The sequence below is a fragment of the Chiloscyllium punctatum genome, chromosome 1 (assembly GCF_047496795.1).
Source record: "Chiloscyllium punctatum isolate Juve2018m chromosome 1, sChiPun1.3, whole genome shotgun sequence".
In the NCBI taxonomy this organism is placed as follows: Eukaryota; Metazoa; Chordata; class Chondrichthyes; order Orectolobiformes; family Hemiscylliidae; genus Chiloscyllium; species Chiloscyllium punctatum.
The window spans coordinates 163142370-163155616 of NC_092739.1; the positions used below are offsets into that span (position 1 = coordinate 163142370).

The window sequence follows — 13247 nt, forward strand, 5'->3', positions numbered from 1 at the left end:
AATTTGAGGAGCAATTTAAAAGCAGCTTTCTGAATCTCTCTGGCGTGTAAGCGCGGGTGAAAGACTCTTTGATCGACTCTGAAAGCTATTTACCAAATACCTTGCATTCAAAAAGAGGGGCTGTTTTTTTCAAAAAAAACTTGAATATTCATTGATTTGACAAGACAGAGAGATGCAGAGGAACGTCACCCAGGAGGTGGGATTTAGCAGCTGAGGTTTTGTGTGACATAATATATATATATATATATGAGCGTGTGTGTGTATGTCGGGGAGGGAAAAACATCAGCTCAATAATTTCACCTTTTAGCATCGAACAACAAAAATGAAAACAAATAACGAATAATCGAAAATATCGCAGGACAGCGGAGTGAGTGGAAAGCGAAGCGTAACGGACGGAGTTGAGAGCAACAGGTAAGTGATCGGGCAAAGACTTCGTTTTAAAATATCTACCGAGTTTAATACCATGTATTAAAAACCGTTTGACTTTATTTTTCGTTTTCCTGCATTTTTTCCAGAAGTTTGCTGTGAGCATTTTGATTTTAAGCAACGAATATTAATCGCTGAGTTGCAAAAAGCCTCATTAATGAGATACGAATTGTAACGACTTCCGTGTCCTGTTATTGAAAACAAAATAACAAGGTCGACTTGAGGTTCTGCTTCTTTGGTTTTAGATAGAATCGCAAGTGTTAAAACAAAAATAACGATTTTGTCTCTCTCTGTGTTGGTGTACCTCAAGAGACAGGTGCAGAGGAGCTTGGAGTGAGGTGGGAACGAACGAAGGAGACGGGGTTAAAGGAGAGCTAAGCGTGTAACTGACCGCCAGGAGAGGGTGTGATCAGGGAATGGGCAAAGGGAGTCCACGGGAGACCTGTAACTGAGCCGTGAAACGCGTTAACTAGCATGTAACAGCTATGGAAAATAGATCTCTCCAAATCTGATTAAGTCTTGAATTCCTAATTATTAGAATATAATAAGATTTGTATTTACATAGCAACCTCGGATGTGCTGTCTGATGTATTGAGGACATTCAGGAGCAGGGTCACTGGACCCGGAACGTTAATTCTGTCTCTGTCTGTCTGTCTCTCTCTCTCTCTACAGATGCTGCCAGATAATATTTGTTCACTTTTTTTATATGTGTGGTAGTAATTGTTACCTTGCCGCAGTTTCTAACCTATTCCTCATGAAGGGCTTTTGCCCTAAACGTGGATTTTCCCTGCTCCTCGGATGCTGCCTGACCTGCTGTGCTTTTCCAGCACCACACTGATCTAGACTCTGGTTTCCAGCATCTGCAGTCCTCATTTTTTTGTTGTGCCCGATTTCTAACCTCACCCATTCTCTCCCCCCACCCGCCCCAGCGCAACCCGCCTCTCTATCATCGGGGTTTGACTTCTACCTGTGGGAATGAGGGGGAACATGTTCCCCGTCAACATCCCGTCCTGCTTCGCCTGAGCCTGCCATGATAACACAGAACCCAACTCCAGACTCAGCTTCTTGGAGATCCGCCTGAACTTCCTCTCAGCGAGTACAACTCTTTCACTGATCCAGAAATCAAACCGAATATTCCGCACGTTACACGCTGCAAAACACAAGGGGGGGGGGGGGGGTGGTATTGCAAGCACATGATGTGGAGGTCCAGGTGTTGGACTGGGGTCGACAAAGTCAGAAATCACACGACACCAGATTATAATCCAACAGGTTTATTTGAAATTATAAACTCTCGGTACACTGTTCCTTCCTGGTGAAGGAGCAGCGCCCTCAAACTTTGTGATTTCAAATAAATCTGTTGGACTGTAATCTGGTGTCATGTGACGTCCGACATTGGGAATGAACCGAGAAATCAGACTTCACGCTTTCATTGCTCCATTCCTGGATGGCCTTGCCCCGTTAGGTCTCGAATTTACACAACAATCCCACAAACCTCCAAGGTTTCAAAGAAACGTACCTGCTGGAAGTCAGAAACAAAAGCAGAAATTGCTGGAGAAACTCAGCAGGTCTGGCAGCATCTGTGGAGAGAGAGAGAGAAAAAAAAACAGGGTTTAACATTCCAAGTCCTGTGAAAGAGTTTTTTTAGAGTTCTGAGGAAGGGTCAAGGGACCCGGAACGTTAACTTTACTTTCTCTCCACAGGTGCTGCCAGACCTGCTGAAACTTTCCAGCCTCTAGCTCTGAGCTCTTGAGTATCCCCAATTCCAGTTTCTCCATCCCTGGTGGCTGCTAGGATCTGGAACTCCAGAATTCCCTCTGGAACCTCTCTCTTTCTACATCTTTCTCCTCCTTTACCGTGCTTCATGAAACCTATCTTTCCCTTATTTTTGTTTTGGCAGCCTGACCAAATATTTCCTTCAGGTATTCAGTTTTGTTTGATAATTGCTCCTGTGAACGGTAACTCTCTTAAAAGTGCTTTATGAGTGTAAGTTGATGTGGCATACAGGGATGCAGAGGGATAGATAGACATACAGACCATGATTACTTCCAACAAGACATTTATTGTTGTTACTGTCATTGAATACCCCATGATTCACAGAATCTCAGCTGGCCTTGCCACATAAACACAGTGGCTATAAGAGCATGTCGGAGGCCAGGAATCCTGCAGTGAGTAACTCACCTCCTGACTCCCCAAAGCCTGTCCACCATCTACAAGGCACAAGTCAGGAGGGTGATGGAATACTCCCCACTTGCCTGGATGGGGACAGCCCCAACAACACTCAAGAAGTTTGACACCATCCGGGACAAAGCAGCCAGCTTGACTGGCACCATATCTACAAATATTCAAATAAATACATGAACAGCTGGGGAAATAGAGGGAATATGGACTAAGTCTAGGCAGATGGGGTTAGTTTCAAATGGCATCATAGTTGGCGCAGACATGGGATGGGAGGGGGGGGGGGCTGGGGCAAAGAACCTGTTCTAGTGCTGTACTTTTCTAAGTTTTTTTTTAGATTAGATTAGATTACTTACAGTGTGGAAACAGGCCCTTCGGCCCAACAAGTCCACACCACCCCGCCGAAGCGTAACCCACCCATACCCCTACATCTACATTTACCCCTTACCAAACACTATGGGCAATTTAGCATGGCCAATTCACCTGGTTCTATGTTCTTTCTGCACCATAGATGCTTAGTAGCCACGGTATACGCTATTCACAGGATGCACTGCAGAAAAATACCAAAGTTCCTCAGACAGCATCTTTCAAACCCCAAACCACTGCCATCTAGAAGGACATGAGTAGTGATACACAGGAACATCACCACCTTCAAGTTCCCCTCCAAGTCACTCACCTTGCAGTCTTGGAAATATATAATTATTCCTTCACTGTCACTGGGTCAAAATCCTAGATTTCCCACCCACAGCACATGGACTGCGGCAGTTCAAGAAGGCAGCTCAGACCCATCTTCTCAAGGGCGGCTAGGGACGGGCAATAAATACTGGGCCCAGGCAACAATGCCCATGTCTCTTCAATAAATGGAAAGGGACCAGGCAATGATACATAACGACAGTCAAAGCCCTGTTTGTCTCTCTTTCACACACAGACACACACACAGACACACGCACACACACAGGCACAGACACACACACAGGCACAGACACACACACACACACAGAGACAAACACTAACATACGGGCACAGACACAGACACAGACACACACAGGCACTAACATACAGACACAGACACACATACACACACAGATACAGACACAAGAGTAGACACGCAGTTACATCCTCACCTCTTGTGTGACAATGAGATGTCCCATCAATTCCTTTGCATTAATCCTACACTCGGTTTTCAAAAGATTTCTATTTGACTTAAAAATGGAAGGAATGTGTTTCGAAGTGAATGGATTGAGGGTAAACTGAACTCTCGGACGCAGCTCCGTCTTATAGCGGAGTTAGAGGATCCAGCTCCAGCCCACACCTTTACCTGCCTCTGGGGGTGTGTGTGTGTGTGTGGGGGGGGGGGGGGGGGGAGATGAGTAAGGTAAGGTGAGTTTTCAGTGAATTTCTTAAACCCCACTCCCCCAGGAAAGTATCTCATCCACCCCGCGGCCCTCCGCTCAGCTCCCCGGCTCTCCGGGCCATCAGCGGAGATTTGAAATTGAGCACTCGGTTTGAAAGAGCAGGAACTGCCGGGAGATGTCTGAATCCCGCAAGTGCCAGCTGTGTACCGAGTCACACAGGCGGAGAGAGGGAGAGAGAGGGACCAGTTTATGTGGGTCCTGCCCTCTCCTGGGAACCGCTCTCGGGATCCGCTCTGCAGGACCAAGCCCCGAAGTGAACATTGAAAGAGCTGTTTAAGGATGATCAGGCTCTCGGGTTCCGCATGGTCTGTGTTTCCGTTTAATTCACCCAATCTGGGCAGCGCTGGCTGGGTACTGCCCATCACTAACTCCCCTTCAGAAGGTGCTGGTGAGCTGCTTTATTTTGACTGTATCTCTGTATGTGTGCGTGCAGTCAGCCTGTGTGTATGCGCCTGTTAGTGCGCGTCTGTGTGTGCACGCGTGTGTGGCTGTCTGTCTGTATGTGTGTGCACGCGTGTATGGCTGTCTGTGTACGTGTGTGTGTGCACGCGTGTGTGGCTGTGTCTGTATGTGTGTGCACGCGTGTATGGCTGTCTGTGTACGTGTGTGTGCACGCGTGTGTGGCTGTGTCTGTATGTGTGTGCACGCGTGTGTGGCTGTCTGTGTATGTGTGTGTGCACCCATGTGTATGTATGTGCACGCATGTGTGGGTGTCTGTGTGCATGTGGGTGTCTGTGTGCATGTCTGTGTCTATATGTATGTGAGTGTGCATATATGCGAGTGCCTCTGTGTGTGTGTATATCTTGTGTGCATGTGTGTGTGAGTGTCTGTGTGCACGTCTATGTCTATGAGTGTGGTCAATGTGTGTGTGGCTGTCTGTGTGGATGTATGTCTGTGTGTGTGTGGCTGTATGTTCACGTGTGAGTGCCATTATGTGTGTATCTGTGTGGCTGTGTATATCCATGTGTGTGTGTGTGTGTCTCCGTGCCTACATGCATGTTTCTCTTTGCCTTTACCACAACCAAGAGTATTTAAAAACAGATACCCGATTGTAAGGATGTTCATTGTCATTGTGAGAGCGAAACAGGCAGATAGAGAGACAAGACTCAAATTTGGAGGGAATAAAAATATGAGAGGGACAGAGATCAATAGAAATAAAAATCCGTATAATTAATAATATATGGACTGACATAGTCAACAGGTTGATTGCAGAGATGGAGTGATTTTCTTATGACGAGAAGTTGAGATGGTTGGGACTGCATTCATTGTGGTTTGGAATAATGGGAGACAACCGTAATGAAACATGTAAGATTCTTAGTGACTTGACAGGGTAGATACTGAAAGGTTGTTTCCCCCTTGTGTGGGACCCTCTAGAACCAGAGAGCATTATCCCAGAATAAGGAGTCATTCAGTTAAGACAGAGATGAGGAGGAATTTCTTTTCTCAGAGGGGAGAATTGTTTACAATTCTTTATCACTGGCTAGGCTGGGTCATCAAGTACATTCAAGGCTGGGGAAGATGGATTTAGAATCAGTGAGGGCATTAGGAGTTATGGGGGAAGGCTGGAAAGTGGAGTTGAGGATCATGTGATCTAGTGTGATCTTTCTGAATGGGGTTGCAGTATCAATGGGTTGAACAGTGTCCTTCTGCTTTGACATCTTATGGGCTTTTGGGTCTTTGGATAAACAGAGCTAGAACTGGGAGTTAGTTATGTATAGAGAGTTAAATAGGTAGACCAGAATTCATGATTTATAGATAGTTACAACAAGCTAGATCTTACCACAGACTTCAGGATCTCTAGTCACTATTCATTGTGAAAAATTGAATGAAAGAAATATAAAAATGAAATAAAACATTACATGACAGGCTGGATGTCCTCTTTCTGTGCTTTCTACATAACTGTAATGAGTCCTTCCATCTGTCATTCAGAAACTAAATGATGTAGAATCAATGATCATATTTTCCACCCCTTCTTTGTAAAGAGGCGGAGCTCTGGAACTATTTTTCTTTCTCAGGTCTGAGTTGGAGGAGTGCAAAAGACAATGTTGGTAGTGGGTTGGATAAGCACTTAGATGAGGGCACTGAGTTCCTCGTTCTCTCCGAGTTACTCTTAACTATTAACAGCAACTGAGAGAAAGCTCATTCAATTTTCTACAAGCGCGGATGAACCAAGAGCCCAGTACTGTGTACTGGAATGAAGAGACAGAGTCAACACCGCCCCTCACCACCACCCCACCCCACCCAGACCATTAAGTTATTGTTTGCCAGCTCAAGAAAGGCAAATGCAATGTTAGCATTCACTTTAAGAGGGCTAGAATACAAGATCAGGGATGTACTGCTGAGGCTGCATCAGGCTTTCCTCAGACTGCATTTGAAATGTCATGAGCAGTATTCAGGCCAGTATCTAAGGAAGGATGTGCTGGCCTTGGATGGGGTCTATTGGAGGTTTTCAAGAATGACCCCGGTGATGAAGAGCTTGTCGTATGAGGAGGTGGTTGTGGACTCCGGATCTGTACTTGATGGAGTTTAGAACAATACAAGGGGATCTGCATTACAGAATACTGAGAAGCCTGATCGAGTGGATGTGGAGGAGATGTTTCCACTAATAGGAGAGACTAGGTCCCGAGGGCACAGCCTCAGAGTGAAGAGATAGCCCTTTAGAACTGAGATGAGGATTAATTTCTTCAGCCAGAGGGTGGGGAATTGTGCAGAGGGCTGAGGAGGGCAAGTCATTGAGTGTATTTAAGATAGGGACCAGTTCTCCTAAATGTTCAAGCCTTGATCCTTTCTTGAGTTAGTCAGGAGCTTGGGTTATTCAGTTCCCTATTTATTTCATCATGGTGACACCTTGGCCAATCAAAGTGAACTTGCCAACCAATCAGAGCCTTTTATTCTGTAGTAGTATGAATTGCGATTGTTTGGAATTTGGCAATCCTGCATTTGTCCCAATGAGCTTTATCAATTTGTCTCATTTCAATAACATTTCCTGCGAATTCTTTTGCAAATTATTCAATGCTTATGCTCCTTACAGTCACAGAGTAATAGAGTCCTACAGCACAGAGACAGGCCCTTCGGTCCAAACTGGTCCATGCCGACCAAAATGTTCATCCACACTAACCCCATTTCCCTGCACTTGGCTATACCCTTCTAATCCTTTCCTATCCATTTTTTGTCCAAATACCTTTTCTATGTTGTAAATATACCCGCCTCAACCACTTTCACTGGCAGCTCACTCCATATGCATGCCACCCTCTGTGTTCTCTTTCCACCCTCTAACCTTAAACTGATGCCCTCTCGTCCTCAATTACCCAACCCTGGGAAAAAACTGAGTGCATTCACCCTATCCATTCCTGTCATGATCTTCTGCACCTCAATTAGTTGCCCCCCCAAGTCTCCTACACTCTAAAGAAAAAAGTCCTAGCATGTCCAACCTCTCCCTATAACTCAGTCCTTTGAGTCCTGGCAACATCCTTGTAAATTTCTTCTGCACTCTTTCCAGTTTAATAACATTCTTCCTCAAGCAAGGTAACCAAAACTGAACACAAAACTCAAAGTGCAGCCTCACCAACGTCCTGTATAACTGCAACATAACTTCTCACCTTCTATCCTCAATGCCCTGACTGATGAAGGCCAGTGTACCAAAAGCCTTCTTCACTGCCCTGTCTACCTGTGACTCCACTTTCAGAGAACTGTGAACCTGAATTCCAAGATTCCTCTGTTCCACTGCATTCCTTAATGCCCTACCATTCACCATGAAACTCCTACCTTGATTTGACTTTTCAATATGTAAGACCTCATACTTATCTTTATTAAACTCCATTTACTATTTCTCAGCTGACTTGCCCAGCTGATCAAGGTCCTAATGCAATTTCCAATAACCTTCCTCGCTGTCCACGATTCCACTGAGTCTAGTATCATCAGCAAACTTACTATCATGCCTTGTCCATTCTCATCAAAATCATTAATATAGATAACAAACAGTAATGGGCTCAGCGATGACCCCTGAGGCACTCCACTAGTCACAGGCCTCCAGTCCGACCAGCTTCCTTCCACTATTCCCCTTTGCTTCCTAACATCAAACCAATTGTGTATCCAATTTGCCAGTTCCCCCGATTCCATGCGAATAACCTTCCAGAGCAGCCTACCATGTGGAACCTTATCAAAGGCCTTACTGAAATCCATATAGACTATGTCTACCATCCTGCCCTAATCCACCGTCCTGGTCACTTCATCAAAGAACTCTAACAAATTTGTGAGGCATGATCTCTACTCACAAAGCCGTGCTGACTAGTCCTAATCAAACCCTGTCTTTCCAAATGCATGTCTCTCTTATCCCTCAGAATCATCTCAAGTAACTTACCTACCACAGATGTGAAGCTTACTGGTCTATAGTTCTCAGGCTTTTCTTTGCAGCCCTTCTTGAATAATGCCATAGCATTCAAGAAGGGCAACATGGTGGTTCAGTGGTCGGCATCAGTGCCTCACAGTGCCAGTGACCTAGGTTCGATTCCAGCCTTGGGTGACTGCCTGTGTGGAGTTTGTACATCTCCCCGTGTCTTGTGGGTTTCCTCCCACAATCCAATCATGTGCAGGATAGGTGAATTGGCCATGCTAAATTACCCATAGTGTTCAAGGATGTGTGGGTTCGGCGCATTAGTCAGGGGTAAATGTAGAGTAATAGGGAATGGGCCTGAGTGGGTTACTCTTCAGAGGGTCAGCGTGGACTTGTTGGGCCAAATAGGCTGGTTCCATACTATAGGGATTCCATGATCTATGATTTGCTACCCTCCAATCTTCCAGGACCTCACCCATGGCTAATGATTATGTTAAAATATCAACCAGGGCCCTTGCAATTTCTTCTTTAGCCTCTTGCTGTGTTTTTGGATATATCTGGTCAGGACCAGGAGATTTATCCACCTTCATACATTCTAATACATCCAACACATCCTCGACTGTGATATGGACTATCCCTAAGATATCACCACTAAGTTCCCAAATCTTTATCCACGGTAAACACAGATAAGAAATATGCATTGAGGCCCTCGCCCATCTCCTGTGGTTCTACCCATACATGTCCACTTTGGTCCTTGAGGGGCCCTATTGACTCTCTGGTTATTCTTTTTCCTTTAATATACTTAAAGTATCTCTTTGGATTCACCCAAATCTTCTCAGTCAAGGCTATCTCATGCCCCCTTTTCACCTTCCTGATTTCCTTCTTCAGTAAACTCCTGTATTCCCTGTATACCTCCAGGGATTCCCTTGATCCCAGCTGCCAGTACCTGAGCCATTTCTCCTTTTGTTTCTGGTCAAATCTTCAATTTCTCTTGTCATCCAGGGTTCCCTGTTCCTGCCAACCTTGCCCTTCACCCTCATAGGAACAGATAGACCTTGAACTCTAGCTTTCTCACTTTTAAAGGCCTCCCACTTGCCGGAGGTCCCTTTGCCTGCAAACAAACTACTCCAATCACCCCCTGCAAGGTTCCTTGGATATTAACCTCTCTGCCATGAAAATAGAACCTGCCTATTCGCTCCTCACCTCTTTGTAGACAGCTCAATATTAAATCATTCCTTAGCTCCCCTCTGTTATAAAGAAAACATCACCGACTTATGCAACCCCCCCTCAAGTGTGATCACATCCTTCTCTAATGTGGTGACCAGAATTGTACTAAATTTCCAATTTGCAATCTATCCATCTTTTATCCCATTCCAGTCTATCCCCTGGGCTTTTCTGAATGGGGCTGATGTAGCAGAAAACTCATGACTGACACTCCAGTGTAGTACTGAAATAGGTTAGTAAGCCCCATCTATCATCTCAACTAAATGTGAAAGAAGCCATTGTGCAGAATGTTTTAGACCTTGGGATTTTCCTGTCCTGACGCCCTGAAGGGTCACCCTGGAATACAAATAACAAAGAATAACACAGGAGCAGGCCCTTCAGCCCTCCTGCACTGACAGATTTTGCCCTTCCGTACTAAAACTGTCTTCCCTTACAGGATCGAAGGGCTTTTGCCCGAAGCGTCGATTTTACTGCTCCCCGGATGCTACCTGAACTGCTGTGCTCTTCCAGCACCACTCTAATCTAGGATCTGTATCCCCCTATTCCCTTCCTGTTAATGTATTGGTCCAGGTGTTTCTTGAATGCTGCTATAGAGTCTGCTTCCACCACCTCCTCTGGCAGCACATTCAAAGCACTCACCATGAGTGAATGTGAAAAACTTACCTCACACATCTCTTTTAAATTTGCCCCCTCTGACACCTTGAACCAGTGTCCCCTAGTAAGTGACCCCTCCACTCTGGGAAAAAGCCTCATACTTTCCACTGTATCCATGCATTCACAATCTTATAAATTTCTATTAGGCCACCCTTCAACTTCCTGCAAACCCAGTCTATCCAATCTTTCTTCATAGCTACCTTATCTATCCGTGCTGCCACTTTCAGTTATCTCTGGACCTGCACACCCAGATCCCTGTGCATGTCAATACTGCCATTAAGTGTATAATTTCCACCTGTGCTTGACCTTCCAAAATGCATCACCTCGAATTGGTCTGGATTAAACTCCATCTGCCAGTTTTCTGTCCATGCCTCAAACTGATCTATATCCTGCTGTATCATCTGACAATGATTATTAAAGGATTGGACACTCTGGAGGCAGGAAACATGTTTCCGCTGATGGGTGAGTGCCGAACCAGAGGACACAGCTTAAATATACGGGGTAGACCATTTAGAACAGAGATGAGGAGAAACTTCTTCACCCAGAGAGTGGTGGCTGTGTGCAATGCTCTGCCCCAGAGGGCAGTGGAGGACCAGTCTCTGGATTCATTTAAGAAAGAGTTGGATAGAGCTCTCAAGGATTGTGGAATCAAGGGTTATGGAGATAAGGCAGGAACAGGATACTGATTAAGGATGATCAGCCATGATCATATTGAACAGTAGTGCAGGCTCGAAGGGCAGAATGGCCTACTCCTGCACCTATTGTCTATTGTCTATTCAATATCTGCCAGTCCACTAATCTTTGTACTGTCCATAAATCTACTAATTAGACCAGCTACGGTTTCCTCCAAGCCATTTATGCAAACCATGAATAGCAGAGGTCCCATCACTGATCCCTGTGGAACAGCACTAGTCACAACCCTCCACAATGAATGTGCTGCCAATGATCACAGTGGCTCCACAGCCATTTAGGGCTCCCAGAACGTTAATCAGCTGGAAAAAGGATTTCTGGATTCCTTAATCCCAGTGTAGCATACCATCAGTTACACACAGGAATCCCAGCCTGGATTCTCTAGTCCCAGCAGCGCCAAATATAACAGTGGCCAGAACTGGAACTGCAAGCAGCCTCCAAATTTCTGACCTTAGAGGCCAGGGTCACATGGTGTAGAAGGAAGTGGGGAGTTGGGAGTGAGGCCTGGGTGGTGGAGGGGCGCAGTTGGTGGCGAGTTTCAGAAATTGGGGTCTGGAGGGTGTTGGAGGTGAGACACGTGATGTAATTCCACTGAGGCCGGTATCCTGTCCACAAGTCACCCTTCATTTCCACATGGAGAGTCCTTGAGACTGATTCAGCTCCCTCAGAGGCAGCTCTCATGAATATTCTAAAACTTACAGAATTGTGGTCAGTATTCCTAAAGAAATTCCCCCTGCAACTTTTACCACCTGGCCTGGCTCATTCCCAAATACCAGGTCCAATATGGCCCCTTCCTTAGTTGGATTATTGACATTCTGTTCGAGAAAACTTTCCTGGATGCGCCTAACAAATTTTGCCCCATCCAGACCTGACACTCAGTGTATCCCAGCCAATGTTATGAAAATTGTCATCACCACCACCCTGTTGCCTCTACATTTTTTCATAATGTTTTTACCTATTTGCCCTTCTACCTCACCCACACTGTTGGGAGGCCTGTAGAACTGCACCCTTCTTATTTCTCAGTTCTCACTGCCTCTGGGCCTCACTGCTCAAGCCTTCCTTAGTGTCCTCCTTTAGCACAGCCGTGATATCATTCCTGACCAGCAATGCAATTCCTTACCACCCCCCGCCCCCCCTTCCCCTTTTACTTCCCTCCCTGTCCTGTCTGAACATCTATATCCTGGAACATTTAGTTGTCAATCAGGCCCTTCCTTCAGCCAAGTCTCTGTGATTGCAATAACGTCATATCCCATGCACTAATCCAATCCCTACATTCATCTGTCTTACCCATTTTCCTCCTTGCATTAAAGCATATACACTTCAGACCACCAGTTCCTTTGCGTTCATCTGCTGTCTGCTTACTCTTCTCCTTGATAATGCTAACTAGCGACTGTTCCTTACAGTCTCTAGTTTCTACCTCACTTCTAATCTTCTCTTCTGTTCCCAGACCCGTGCCGCAGTAGTTTAAACCGTCCCCAAAAGTAATGGCAAATCCTCCCCTCAAGACATTAGTTCCAGTCTGGTTCAGGTGTAGACCATCCAATTTGCAATAGCCCCACCTTCCCTGAACCGGTCCCAATGTCCCACAAATCTGAACCCCTCCCTGCTACACCATCCCTCAAGCCATGTATTCATCCTGTCTATTCTTTCATTTCTATCCGCGCTAGCACATGGCACTGGTAGCAATCCTGTGATCATTACCTTTGAGGTCCTCCTCTTTAACTTGTCTCCTAGCTCCCTGAATTCTGCTTTCAGGACCTCATCTCGTTTTTTACTTATATCATTGGTGCCAATATGCACCATGACAACTGGCTGTTCCCCCTCCCCTTTCAGAATGCTCTGCAGCCGATCGGTGACATCCCTGACCCGAGCACCTGGGAGGCACCATACCATCAGGGATTCCCGTTTTCAGCCACAGAGCCGCCTATCTACTCCCCTCACTATAGAATCCCCAATGACTATGGCCCTCTGAGTCTTCTTCCCACCCTTCTGAACAGCAGAACCTATGACAGTGCCATGATCCTGACAACTGCTGCCCTCCCCTGGTGAGCCATTTCCCCCATCAGTATCCCAAACGGTATACCTGTTTTGGAGGCAGATAACCACAGGGCACACCTGCACTACCTTCCTACTCTTTTTCTGCCTTTTAGTCACCCACTCACTGACTCCCTCAGCAATTCTAATCTGCTGAGTTAAAGCTCAGGTTTACAATGGCAGGAGACCTCAGACCCGTGGCATGTGATTCTTGCTTAATATAGGAGCTCAGGGACATGTCTGATGTTCCTGACTCTTACACTTGCAAGAAGTGTGTCCAGTTGTAGCTGTTGTTT

At 45.8% G+C, this 13247-nt stretch overlaps 1 protein-coding gene across 1 annotated transcript in view; it reads left to right on the forward strand.

Annotated features, from left to right (window-relative positions):
* Positions 1–246: 246 nt before the first annotated feature.
* cyp26b1 (cytochrome P450, family 26, subfamily b, polypeptide 1) overlaps positions 247–13247 on the forward strand; it is a 55020-nt gene continuing 42019 nt past the window's right edge. Inside the window, exon 1 of the mRNA XM_072577901.1 lies at positions 247–411. The gene's annotated coding sequence lies outside the window, so the exon portion shown is untranslated. The remainder of the gene's footprint in view (positions 412–13247) is intronic.